The following is a 13,279-nucleotide window of genomic DNA, read 5'->3' as shown; positions in this document are numbered from 1 at the left end:
AGAACACTTCAATCTCCCAGGACATTCTATACAAGATCTCAAAGTAGCTGTTTTACTACAAAGGAATTTCAGAAATAGACTGGAAAGAGAAGCTGCTGAATTGCAACTCATTACCAAACTTAAAACCATGGAGAGACCTGGTCTGAACAAAGACATTGGATTCTTATCTCATTATACATGACAAAGCCATTTTTCACCTTCTCACCCCTTGCTTGTTCCTGTAAGACCTATTGCAGTCGTTAAGAGTCGTCAACAGGCTCATCACAGCTATCTGCCAATCACCCATTCCCACCACCCTTCTGAGTAATACCCCTCCCCACCTTCTCACTATATAGAAGGATCTGGCAACTTCTGTTTCAGTGTATCTGAAGAAGTGTGCATGCACACGAAAGCTCATACCAAGAACTAACTTAGTTGGTCTTTAAGGTGCTACTGGAAGGAAAAAAATTTTTTTATTTTAACATGGTGTTACTTCTATCGTTCCTGAATTCAACCGGCTGAAAAGCAAGTCTGGGGTGAGCAGCAGACCCCTTTAGATGCTTCAAATCCAGCAAGCATCAGTAAACACATGGGGCGATTAGGATTGTAGTGGCAGGCACCGCCTGACTTCCATGCGCTGACCATGTGCACCTTCAGATCAACCCATGGAAGCCAAAGTGGGTCCTCCAGAGGTCCTGTTTGTTGAGCGGTCATCTTGATTTGGTTGCACAAAGCTTATGCAGAAGTTAGACTATGGTCCCATCTGCCCTATGCACTTAAAACACTGTGATGCCACGTTAAACAGTCACGATTTGCCCCAGAGAATCCTGGGAAGTGTAATTTGTTAAGGGTGCTGAGAATTGGTAGGAGGCCTCTTATTCCCCTCCCAGAGCTGCAACTGCTAGAGTGGTTTAAGAATCAATCCATCTTCCAGGGAACTCTGGCACCCTTAAGAAACTACAGGACTCTTCATTGCAAAGCTCTGTGTATCGATAAAGTGATAAAGTTTCATTTTACTTTTTGCTAATATGCAAAATTATGCCAACTGAAGGGCTGGCAGCTTTTCTTTCACATGGTGCTCCTGTGCCTGACAGGCAGAAATCCAGCATGAAAGCTTTTCCTAGCATGAAAATGCAGCGTTGGCGAAAGTGGAACCTCCCTGATTTCTGTTTCTCGGGCACCAATTTTATCTGCATATCTGGTTGCGGGGGGGAGTTGTAAAGTTTGGGTGCTTTGGGGGGATTTTTAAAGCATTTTTTCAAAACAAGAAAACCTTCCCTACTTGCCATACATCTGGGTTTTCTTTGCCAATTCAGCAAAAATCCGCCCGGAGAGCCATAGCAAACAGTGTACACAAAACGGCAGATAAAGAGCAGGTCCAATTATTACTCCCCCAGCTTAGAGACCCAAGCAGGTGTCTCCCACTCAAATGATCCAGCTCCTCTAACTCACATAGAAGCATGAAGGAAAAGGAGTAAAGTCCCAAGATTGATCTCCACTGTCATGAAGCCAGCGTCCAAATAAAAAAAGGAGATTAAATTTCAGAGGGAACGCACCCTCTCGCCACGAATCACACTCCAATTCCGGAAGGTTGAACACATCAGCATGCATTCCAAGGTGGCATAGCTACAATTCCCAGACAAGATGCCTTGATTAAGGCAAGGTAACTCTGCTCATCTAGAAGTTAGGCATATTAGGTTTGTGAAATATACTCAGAGTCGCAAAGTGATTTCATGCTCTTTATTCAGCTCATAGTGGTGAGGAGGAATGAATGAATGTCCCCTCAAAGTATCTGCTTTATATACATTATTTACACAATGGGCTGCACATGATTGGCTAATTCCGGAATTCTACTGTAAGCCAATCAGGTTGTGGATTCACTTCTATCTGGAGCATGATTGGGTGGTTCCTGCCAACCAATCATACTGCTGCATTGTTCTAGGACCAATCAGACTGCTGCATTCTGAATCCTATTGTTCTAGGACCAATCAGACTGCTGCCTTTTGGATCCTATTGTTCTAGGACCAATCAGACTGCTGCAGTTTGGATCCTATTCAACTCAGTACATAACAGTTTGTTAGCAACCATAGTAATGGAAGAGCCAGTTCACAAGTAAAGGTATTTGCTGGCATTGGGCTGATTCACACATTGGCTGTGGTTCCCGCATTGCAGGGGGCTGGACTAGAGCAGTGTTTCCCAACCTTGGGTCTCCAGCTGTTTTTGGATTACAACTCCCATCATCCCTAGCTGGCAAGACCAGTGGTGAGGGATGATGGGAACTGTAGTCCAAAAACAGCTGGAGACCCAAGGTTGGGAAACACTGGACTAGAGGACCCTCAGGGTCCCTTCAAACTCTACAATTCTGTGATTCTATGCTGCTCAGCAGGCACAGCCCATGTGGTGCCCTTTAGGTGTTGACGAACTACAACTCCCATCATCCTTGGCAGCTGGCCGGGGTGGCTGGGGCTGATGGTCGTTGAAGTTCAGTAGAATCTGGAGGGCATCACATTGACTCTCCTTTATGTATGTATTGAGTCATAGGATCAAAAGCACTGTGAATGTTCAGTGATGTATTTAACTTGTTGAGCCAGTTGTGTGCAACACTCCAGGCCAGCTACTTCTATGCTGTATTTGGAGAGGTGCAGTTTGAATTACGGATGGGGGATAAACTCGGTTCAGTTCACATTTAAAGGTGAGACTACCTAATTCACACTTTCTGAAGCAGTGCGAGAGCCGTTGACACAGCCATCCTTCAAAATTCATGCTTCTCCTAATTTTGCAGCGCAGGTCTCCAGCCAAATAATGTAGACATAAATGCATATACCAGGGTAAAGAGGACACGGCAATGCATACATTCGTTAAAAGAACATACAAGAATGCATTGTATTAGAAGAAACTGGCTTTGCAAAAAAAAATGTGTATATGATGCACAATCACTCAGAAAAAATGTGTATATCAGGTGAAATTTGCACTAAAAATGGGTTTTCGCGATGATTAGGATTAGGAAATGGGAAAAACCACTTGGAAGATATTGCATTTGTTCCATTTTGTTGGTGGGGAGTCTTTGCAGTTCATCTTGGTTTGCATGCATAGCACTCATGCATCTTCCTGTTACTCATTCGTTCATCCCCCACTTTTTTTAAAAAAACAACTTTTTTTTTTGTTTTTTCACAGTTTTATACATTTTAACATAACCATTTCAAACATTAAAGTACGAGGTTCCTTTGAACCTTCAGACCTCCTTCCCTTCCTTCATGGGTTCCATGTTTAAGATTAAGTTTGCTGCATCTTTTACCATTATCCATCTATTAAATATCTATAATTATCATACAAAATTCCACCTTACAAGTGCCATTACATCCCTGCCAGTGATTTTAACTGTTTACAGTGATAAATTACAAATTTGCTCCAGTCTTTAGAAAATACTTGATCTTTCTGTTTTCAGATCTTCCCTGTCAGTTTCGCCATCTCCACATACTCCATCAGTTTCATCTGCCATTTTTCTTTTGTTGGTACCTCTCCTTCCTTCCATCTCTGGGCTAGGAGCGTTCTCGCTGCAGCTGTTGCATACATAAAAAGTCTTTTGTCTTCTCTTGGTAGCTCTTTGCCTGTTATACCTAGTAAAAAGGGGTCTGGTTTTTTAACAAATGCATTTTTAAACATTTTCTGGGAAATGATACATAATGAGCTAAAGTAAATGCACCCCACACTTTTCAAAGCATTTTCCAGCCAGGGGTTTTGGGTCTTTTTAGTGGCCTTTGGCACAAGGTGACAGAGGGTTTTAATCCACTTTCATTTCATGAGCCTGGTATGCCCACGAATTTATCCTGCAAAATACTGACAGTCTCAGGGGCAATATGTGTCCCTTGCCCAACACCATTTGGAGAGGGTCAAATCTCTTCAAAATGCTGGGGGGGGGGTGTTTAAAGCCAAAATAGGACAAATTCAGCTTGATATCTACTGGAGATTGAGAAAGGTACCACGAAGGCCAAGAGGATGCCAGTTTGATTAATGAGTAGAATCAAAGAAGCCATTAGAGGCAAGAAGGCTTTCTTCAGGAAAATGGAAACATTTGACCAAATTGGGAGAGCAAAAAGGAATACAAACATGGACAAAAGAAATACAAGCAGACAGTAAAGAGAGTTAAAAGAAAAGAAAAGAAACTGAGGAACACACTGGTAAAACCTAAAAACTGCACAGGAACAAAATTCTTTAAATGTATCGGTGTTCTTCATCTTTGGCGATCACTTATAGCTGAGTAAAATCGTCTTCCGTAAACACAGTTTTAACAGTTGGTCTGTAAGTGACTGTGGAGGCCAATTCTGGATCCACAGGTCCTTCCACAGTGGGGACATAGGTTTCTGGGCGGGAGTTGATCATAGTGAGTGTTTGCCAAACTTGCCTTCCTCTTAGCACATTTCTCCCTTTCATCCTGAGTTTGAGCGTTTTCAAAGTCCATAACACCATTGGTAAAGGCTGTTCTCCAACTGGAGCGCTCACAGGCCAGTGTTTCCCAGTTGTCAGTGTTTATACTACATTTTTTTAGATTTGCCTTGATACAGTCTTTAAACCTCTTTTGTTGACCACCAGCATTACGCTTTCCATTTTTAAGTTTGGAATAGAGTAGTTGCTTTGGAAGACAATGATCAGGCATCTGCACAACATGACCAGTCCAACGAAGTTGATGTTGAAGAATCATTGCTTTGACACTGGTGATCTTTACTTCTTCCAGTACACTGGCATTAGTTTGCCTGTCTTCCCAAGTGATATGTAAAAATTTTCAGAGACATTGTTGATGGAATCTTTTGAGGAGTTGGAGATGGCCTTTATAAGTGATCTATGTATCACAAGCATACAGTAAAGTTGGTAGTACAATAGCTTTGTAAATGAGTATTTTGGTTTCCCTGTGAATGTCCCGATCCTCAAACACTCTGTCGGGAGAAAGCTGCACTTGGAGACAGGGTCAAAGGAAGGCGTCGTGACACCCGGGGCAGGCGTCGCTACAGAGGGCGCATGTGCGGCATCGCTATGTTCGACTCATGCACTGTATGTAGTGACACCGCACATGTGCTGTATAGCGGTTTGCTGCCGGCACTGCTCCAACGCCATACGGACAGTGCCAGGATCCTCTACTCGTGGCTGCAGCTGCGAACGGAGGATCCTCTACATGCAGCTGTGGCAGCACAATGGCTGCTCGCACCGCCACGAGCCCCCGCAGGTTGACTTCTTGGCACCCCCGTAGACATGGAACCGGGGGCCTGCCCCCCTATTGCGATGCCACTGCTTGCAGAGCTCAGGTGATGCTAGATTTTGGTATCAATGTGGGCCCTTGTGGAAAGATCCAGCGACTGAGAAATGCAACAGTAACAAGAGACCAGCTAGTGAGGCAGTTAAATGGCAAGGGAATCTAAAGTGTGCTGAAGGTGAATAAGGAGATTGCAGAGAAGCTGAAAGGATTTTTTGCATGTCTTTGCGTACGGCAAAATCCTGTGCCCAAACTTTCACAGGAAGGGAGTCTGAGGAACTGAGTAGGGTTGGCATATGGACATAGCTGGAATACTGCAGTCAGAAGCAGTGTCAGGGCAGAAATCCCTTAGATTTTGCCCCAAAAAGCTTCCACTCACCTGAGAAATGCTTGAAGAACTCAAAAGTGAAATTGCTCATCCACTAACAAAAATTACGTATGTAACTTGTCCCTGAGATAAGCCTCTGTACTGGAGCACTGCAAACTGGCCAGTGCAACACTTTTTTTTTTTTTAAGGTCCCAGGGGGATCTCGGATACTATAGGCTAGTTAGGTTAATGCTATTGCTGCCTCCAACTGTGAAGGCAGAACACAGCCGTTGTGGTTGGAAGCCATCTATTGCCCTCTCCTCTGTGAAGTTGTCTAATCCTCTTTGAAAGCTATCCTAGTCGGAGACCACCGCTGTCTCCTGTGGCAGGGAGTTCCATAGTTCTTTGTGGTTGGCCACACTGGGAAGAGAATGTGGGGCTATGGTGGGCAATTGACCCAGAAGCAGATTTGGGTGACCGGTTCTCCCACACTGGGCACCGAGCTAAGTGGGGCACCGCAAAGTGTCACAATTATGATGTAGTAAAGGCAAAGGAAAAGGTAAAGGACCCCTGGATGGTTAAGTCCAGTCAAAGGCGACTATGGGGTTGCGACACTCATCTCGCTTTCAGGCCGAGGGAGCTGGTGTTTGTCCACAGACAGCTTTCCGAGTTATGTGGCCAGCAGAACTAAACCGCTTCTGGTGCAACGGGACACCGTGACGGAAGCCAGAGCGCACGGAAATGCCGTTTACCTTCCTACCACAGTGGTACCTATTTATCTGCTTGCACTGGTGTGCTTTCGAACTGCTAGGTTGGCAGGAGCAGGGACTGAGCAACGGAGCTCACTCCGTCATGGGGATTCGAACCACCAACCTTCCAATCGGCAAACCCAAGAGGCTCAGTGGTTTAGACCACAGCGCCATCCGCGTCCCTTTTTATGATGCACACGCAAAACAGAAGGTGGGAGGCAGGGGGTGAATTTTGGCCTCGCAGAGGATGCCACCAAAAATTGAAAGACCATCATTTACCCTGGATTAGCCTCATTCTGCAAGTCTTTTTTCCTTCACCAGGTGAAATATACGGTACTTGGAGTCGAGTGTGAATTTCATGCTCTTTATTCAGCTCATAGTAGCAATGAATGAAACTTTCCCCAAAACATCTAGCTATATACCGGTATACATTATTTACACAATGGGCCCCACGTGATTGGCTAATTCCGGGCTGCTCCTGCAGGCCAATCAGGTCGCTGATTCACTTCCACCTGGAGCTGGATTGGGTGTCTCCTGCGGACCAATCAGACTGCTGCATTCTGGATCCTATTGTTCTAGGATTCAGCTCAGTACATAACACCAGGTGAGCTTCCACTCAAAATGAGTAAAGCATCACATTTGGCAACGTCAATCATGTGCCTCAACAAACTCAGGGGAAGGTTCCCAAATGATGCTCAAGGCAGTTGTGTGATTTCAGCCTTCGTATTTTCCACCAGACATCTGGAGGTGGTGGCGGAGGAGAAGGAAGCGCAGGCCATCTGCTTGGCCCGCTGTGAAAATCTGTCGCCTCCACGTTGGCAAAGCAAATCTGTCCCTGGGAGAATACTCTGGGGACAACTCTGAGAGGAAAACATTGCCTCCCCACCCCCAGCCTTCACCACGGCACATAGCAGCCCATCTGTTTCCCTTGGCTGAGTGTGCTGAGAGCAGCCCTTTGCGTCGAGGAATGCAGAGACACTGGGATTACTCAATGACAGAATCTCTGCTCAAGAAAAGGGGTGGAATTAGCTGTCTCATAAGCACGCAGGACGTAAGTGGGGAAAATTTTGGTCCCTTTGCTTGTTTCCATGGCCACCCACCGCTGCCGTTTTACGCTCAATTTATTTCCTTTTAAAAAAGGAATTATTGGAGTAAATCAAATGAAATGGATACAGTGAAAATAATAGAGGTAGAAAAAAGCAGTGCAGCATATTGAGAAGAGACGTCACATTATGCTGGTAGAGTACAAGGTGATATTATAGCCATCTTCAAATATCTGAAGGGCTGTCACATGGAAGCAAGCTTGTTTTCTCCTGCTCTGCAGGGTAGGACTCGAACCAGCGGCTTCAAGTTGCAAGAAAGGAGATTACGATATGATACAATAATCTTTATTGTCATTGTCCCATACAGAACAACAAAATTGAAAAAATCTACATCAGACATTCAAAAACCAACAAGCCTGCTTTCCCAGCTATCCCAACATGGTTAGCTCCCTAAAAGCTCTGATACCCCATTTTTAAATGCAATACACTCCCACAAAGACTACCTTACACTGCATTTAAAAGCAAAATCACATTTGGATAGCAACTGTTTCTCAGGCGGCTAGTCCTAGTCTTTATAACCTGTACCTTCTTCCAGAGGGACTCAGGTGGCACTGTGGGTTAAACCACAGAGCCTAGGACTTGCCAATCAGAAGGTCGGCAGTTCGAATCCCCGCGACGGGGTGCGCTCCCGTTGCTCGGTCCCTGCTCCTGCCCACCTAGCAGTTTGAAAGCATGTCAAAGTGCAAGCAGATAAATAGGTACCGCTCCGGCAGGAAGGTAAACGGTGTTTCCGTGCGCTGCTCTGGTTCGCCAGAAGCAGCTTAGTCATGCTGGCCACATGAGCCAGAAGCTGTACACCGGCTCCCTCGGCCAGTAAAGCGAGATGAGCGCTGCAACCCCAGAGTCGGCCACGACTGGACCTAATGGTCAGGGGTCCCTTTACCTTTTACCTTACCTTCTTCCAGAAGGCAGAAACTGAAAGAGATCATTTCCGGGGTGCGCACTATCCTGTCCTATCTCTGCAGCTTTCTTATGACACCTGGAAGCATAGATTTGATCCAAGGTGGGAAGAGCGCACCCAATTATTCTCTCCGCTGTCTTTACATTATGACTGAACAGTAGGAATAGCTTTCTGGTGTAAGAGCTGTTGGAAAGTGGAACAGACTCCCTTGGGAGGTGGACAGTTCTCCTTGCTTAGAGACTTTTAAGCAGAGGTTGGATGGCCACCTGTCAGAAGATTCTTTACCTGTGATTCCTGCATTGCAAGGGGTCAGACTAGATGGCCTTTGGGTCCCTTCCAGCTCTACAATTCTATGATTCTATAATTAGGAAAGCCAATTTCACATTGTACCATGGAGAGGGAGTCCTGGGTGTCTGTATGTGTTGTATATAAGATAAAATCCTACCAAACAGCATAGATCTACTCTTCCCATGTGTTGGGAGATGTGACTTTATCTGCACTTAGGTGAATTAATTTTTTCCCTAATGATGGGATGGTTCAAATTTATCTTTCTTTGCTGAAGTTTGGGGGAGCTGTTTATGAGCCCATTCCAGGAAGTACTCTAGGTCTCTCCAGCCTAAAGGTCATCAACTCTATGGCGCAATTCAGGAGGGGGGGACATTTTAGCTAGATCTCCCTACACCCACGCATTGCTTGCCAATCACTGGTACCCAAATCTTCGAAAGGCAAACAGTTCTTCCTGTCTCTGACGATCTCTCTTGTGCAATGGACATTCTCTGCTTTGAGAAATCCATGTGATATGTAACCTGGCCTGGCCTTCCCGAATCTTTGCTATCGTTTCTACTGTTCACCAGTCATTATTTGCTCTTCCCAAAATGTGTTTGTTGGTGAAAAGGCAAGATTAGACAGTTGGCTAACAGAAAAGAAAAGAGAGCGAATTCCTTCCTCGCTAGCTCAAATGCGCTCACTCGAAGCCTCTCAGAAGCGTGAGAAAGATTCATATTAGCTGAGGAAATAGGTGCTGGAATAAATTCTGTGTTTTATTTTAATGAGTCCGTTCCCCTTCCATTTTTCAACTATCCAGGTGGTATCATGTGCTGGACCCTATAGAGAGTTTGGCCAGAACAGTCACCAATAGTTGCCTGCAGATAATAATAATAATAATAATAATAATAATAATAATAATAATAATAAATTATTTATACCCCGCCCCTCCCGGTTCAAAAATCGGGCTCAGGGTGGCTAACAACAAATTTAAAACACTTAATTGATGCTACAAAAAAACCAGCATAAAATACGGTCTAAAGCGTAAATAACAATAAAATCAAAAATAAATTTAGAGGGGAAATCCATCCACTACCAGGGCTAGCTGGCTAAATTAGTCCTATTTGGGCCAGTGAGGAGACCAGGGGAGAATTAGCTGTGGGACCCCAGAGTGGGTAATCTTCACAAAAAGGGGAGGGGGAGGGAAGGAAGGGGAATAAAAGATCAGGCTAAGTTCAAATTGAAAGCCAGGCAGAACAGCTCTGTCTTACAGGCCCTGCGGAAGGAAGTTAAATCCTACAGGGCCCTGGTCTCATGGGACAGAGCATTCCACCAGATCGGAGCCACCACTGAGAAGGCCCTGGCCCTGGGGGAGGATAATCTGACTTCCTTAGGAGACGGGACCTCTAAACTATGGTTATTCATGGACCTTAAAGTCCTCTGCGGGGCAGACCAGGAGAGGCGGTCCCGTAAGTACGAGGGCCCTAAGCCACAAAGGGCTTTAAACACACCCTGAAACCAGAATTCTGTGTGAGCCAATGAAAAACTGAACTGCAGAGTTGGAGGGGACCCCCAAGGGCCATCTAGTCCACCCCCCTGTGGACCAAGGGCATAGTTCAGTGGGAGAGTATCCACTTTGCATGCAGACGTTCCCTGAACGTTGCATCTCTGGTCGGGCTGGAAAGGAGCCCAGTCTGAAACCCTGGAAAGCTGCTGCAAGCCAGAATAGATGATACTGCCCTAGGTAAAGGTAAAGAGACCCCTGACCATTAGGTCCAGTCGTGGCCGACTCTGGGGTTGCGACGCTCATCTCGCTTTATTGGCTGAGGGACCTGTCGTACAGCTTCAGGGTCATGTGGCCAGCATGACTAAGCAGCTTCTGGTAAACCAGAGCAGCACACGGAAATGCCGTTTACCTTCCCGCCGGAGCACTTTGATGTGCTTTCGAACTGCTAGGTTGGCAGGAGCAGGGACCGAGCAACGGGAGCTCACCCCGTTGTGGGGATTCGAACCACCGACCTTCTGATCTGCAAGCCCTAGGCTCAGTGGTTTAACGCACAGCGCCACCCGCGTCCCTGATACTGCCCTAGGTGGGCCAATATTATGACACAGCTTCCTATGTGCATATGGTCCAGCATTCCTCCCCCCTATCAGGTAGCAGGCATTAGCTGCTCAGCCAGAAATGGGTCCATCAGTGGATCAACTCACCTGTTCTCTCCATCCCTTATGCAAAAATTCCCCCTTGCAATGTCTCCTCCAATGCCTGATTTAAATATGCAACTCCAACCAACTAAAAATAGGCCAAGCTTCTTACCGTGGGCGTTCGTTTCCCATTAATTAACATAGTTCTTTGCATCTCACCTCTTCCCTTGCAAATTTCTTCTCTCACAAGTTTACTGAGTTCCTTGCACCTTCCTTCTCCACACACACAAACCCCTTCCCAGGTGATTAAAATCCTACTTTTCAAAGTTTTCAGCTTCAGGGAAGCCTTTTTGCTGCATAGAGTTCTCTCTTCGTTGACCTGAATTCTGGAGGGTAGGACGCCACTGAGAGCAAATTAGACGCTTTCGGGACGGCAAATCCTGAATTCAAATGGCGCGGGGGCCAGGCCTTCTTTCCTTCCAGCTGCTCTGCCACCTGGGGCTAGTGCCAGGTGTTAAGTTGTGGGTGAACATATCAGACGACACAACGATTCTTCACACAGCTCTTGTTTATTCACAGGCCAGAACAGAACTGAACTAAAGGGTTCAGCCAGCCTGCTTATATAGAGCTCCACTAGAACGCAACAGTAACCACTTTCTGTAACTATCCAATCACTGAACGTCACTTTCAATCCCTTATTTGCATATGTGGACCTGAGTGAAAACTATCTACAGTATCCCCCTGCTGGCCCAGGGTGAGAACTTCAGTACATAACACCAGGTATGGCTCAGCCTTTGGCACCACAACCCCAGAGGGACCCAATGTCAGGGACTGGCAGGGCTCTGGTGCTGAGGCAAGTGGGCTGGAGACTGAGCCAGGAGAGGGGGGAGAGGGATTTACGATGATACCCAGCTCTACCTCTCTTTCAAATCGGAACCAGTGAAGGCGGTGAAGGTCCTGTGTGAGTGTCTGGAGGCAGTTGGAGGATAGGTGGCGGCTGACAGATTGAGGTTGAATACTGAAAAGACAGAAGTACTGTTTTGGGGGGACAGGAGGTGGGCAGGTGTGGAGGACTCCCTGGTCCTGAATGGGGCAACTGTGCCCCTGAAGGACCAGGTGCGCAGCCTGGGAGTCATTCTGGACTCACAGCTGTCCATGGAGACGCAGGTCTATTCTGTGTCCAGGGCAGCTGTCTATCAGCTCCACCTGGTACGCAGGCTGAGACCCTACCTGCCCGCAGACTGTCTTGCCAGAGTGGTGCATGCTCTAGTTATATCTCACTTGGACTACTGCAATGCGAGGGGCTACCTTTGAAGGTACCTATGTGGGGCTACCTTTGAAGGTGACCCAGAAACTACAGAATGCAGCAACTAGACTGGTGACTGGGAGCAGCCGCCAAGACCATATAACACCGATCTTGAAAGACCTACACTGGCTCCCAGTACGTTTCCGAGCACAATTCAAAGTGTTGGTGCTGACCTTTCAAGCCCGAAACAGCCTCGGCCCAGTATACCTGAAGGAACGTCTCCACCTCCATTGTTCTGCCCAGACACTGAGATCCAGCTCCGAGGGCCTTCTGGCGGTTCCCTCCCTGTGAGAAGCCATGTTACAGGGAACCAGGCAGAGGGCCTTCTCAGTAGTGGCACCCGCCCTGTGGAACGCCCTCCCACCAGATGTCAAAGAGAAAAACAACTACCAGATTTTTAGAAGACATCTGAAGGCAGCCCTGTTTAGGGAAGCTTTTAATGTTTAATAGACTATTGTATTTTAATATTCCATTGGAAGCCGCCCAGAGTGGCTGGAGAAAGCCAGCTAGATGGGCGGGGTATAAATAATAACCATGGTTGAATCACTGCCTCCTTGATATACAATTGGTCTTCCGGTTGGGTTTTCCCCTACAGTTGATAGGGGGGTCAGCCCTCTTTCAAGGCCAGCTGTGTTCCCAGACAATGATTCTGGATCCTGCAAACAAGGTGGGGAAATGTTGCGCAACCAATATAGAACAAATTATTTTCTTCTGCAAAAAAGAAAAAAGGAAAAGCACAGCGACACTCAAAACAGAGAGAGCAGATACTCTTGCGTAACTGGAATCAAGGATGCAAGTTAAACCAATTAAATTAAACCTGTCGGTGTTAAATAAGAACAAATTGCACAACCCTAGTTTGCTTAATTCTTTCAAAGCACAGCACCGGCCTCTCTGGGGAGTGGGGCCTGGGGAGGTTCAGACTTTCTTCTACGCAAACAGACTTTGCTCTACACGAAGGCTCAGAAGCAGTCATAAAACTATCACTCAAGAATGCAGTATGCAAAGTGCAATCATCTGTGCAAAGTGCAATCATTCCAGACTGCAAAAAGTCAGCCCATCCTTTTTCTGCTATCCAGTAAGCTGCAAGGAACATCCAATCTTATAACTGGTGCCCTCCCCGCAGTGGTGGAGGAACCCTCTCTGGCACACGGGGCAGGACAGCCCGTACGATGTGCGCATGTGTGGCATACCGTATGGAGTGTGCACACACAACAACCATACAAGATGCCGCACATGCACACTCTGTATGGGCAGCCACTTGCACGGCGTCTGTATGCATCCCA

The 13,279-nt window shown here is 46.5% G+C and overlaps 1 protein-coding gene across 3 annotated transcripts in view; it reads left to right on the top strand.

Moving 5' to 3' along the window:
- Window positions 1–13,279, top strand: part of MASP1 (MBL associated serine protease 1) — a 103,111-nt gene that overhangs the window by 56,122 nt on the left and 33,710 nt on the right. The gene's annotated exons all lie outside the window — the stretch shown is intronic.

This window comes from Podarcis raffonei, chromosome 5, assembly GCF_027172205.1.
Source record: "Podarcis raffonei isolate rPodRaf1 chromosome 5, rPodRaf1.pri, whole genome shotgun sequence".
Taxonomy (NCBI): Eukaryota; Metazoa; Chordata; class Lepidosauria; order Squamata; family Lacertidae; genus Podarcis; species Podarcis raffonei.
Note: the sequence above shows the minus strand (reverse complement) of the source record. Positions and strands in the feature narration are given on the sequence as shown.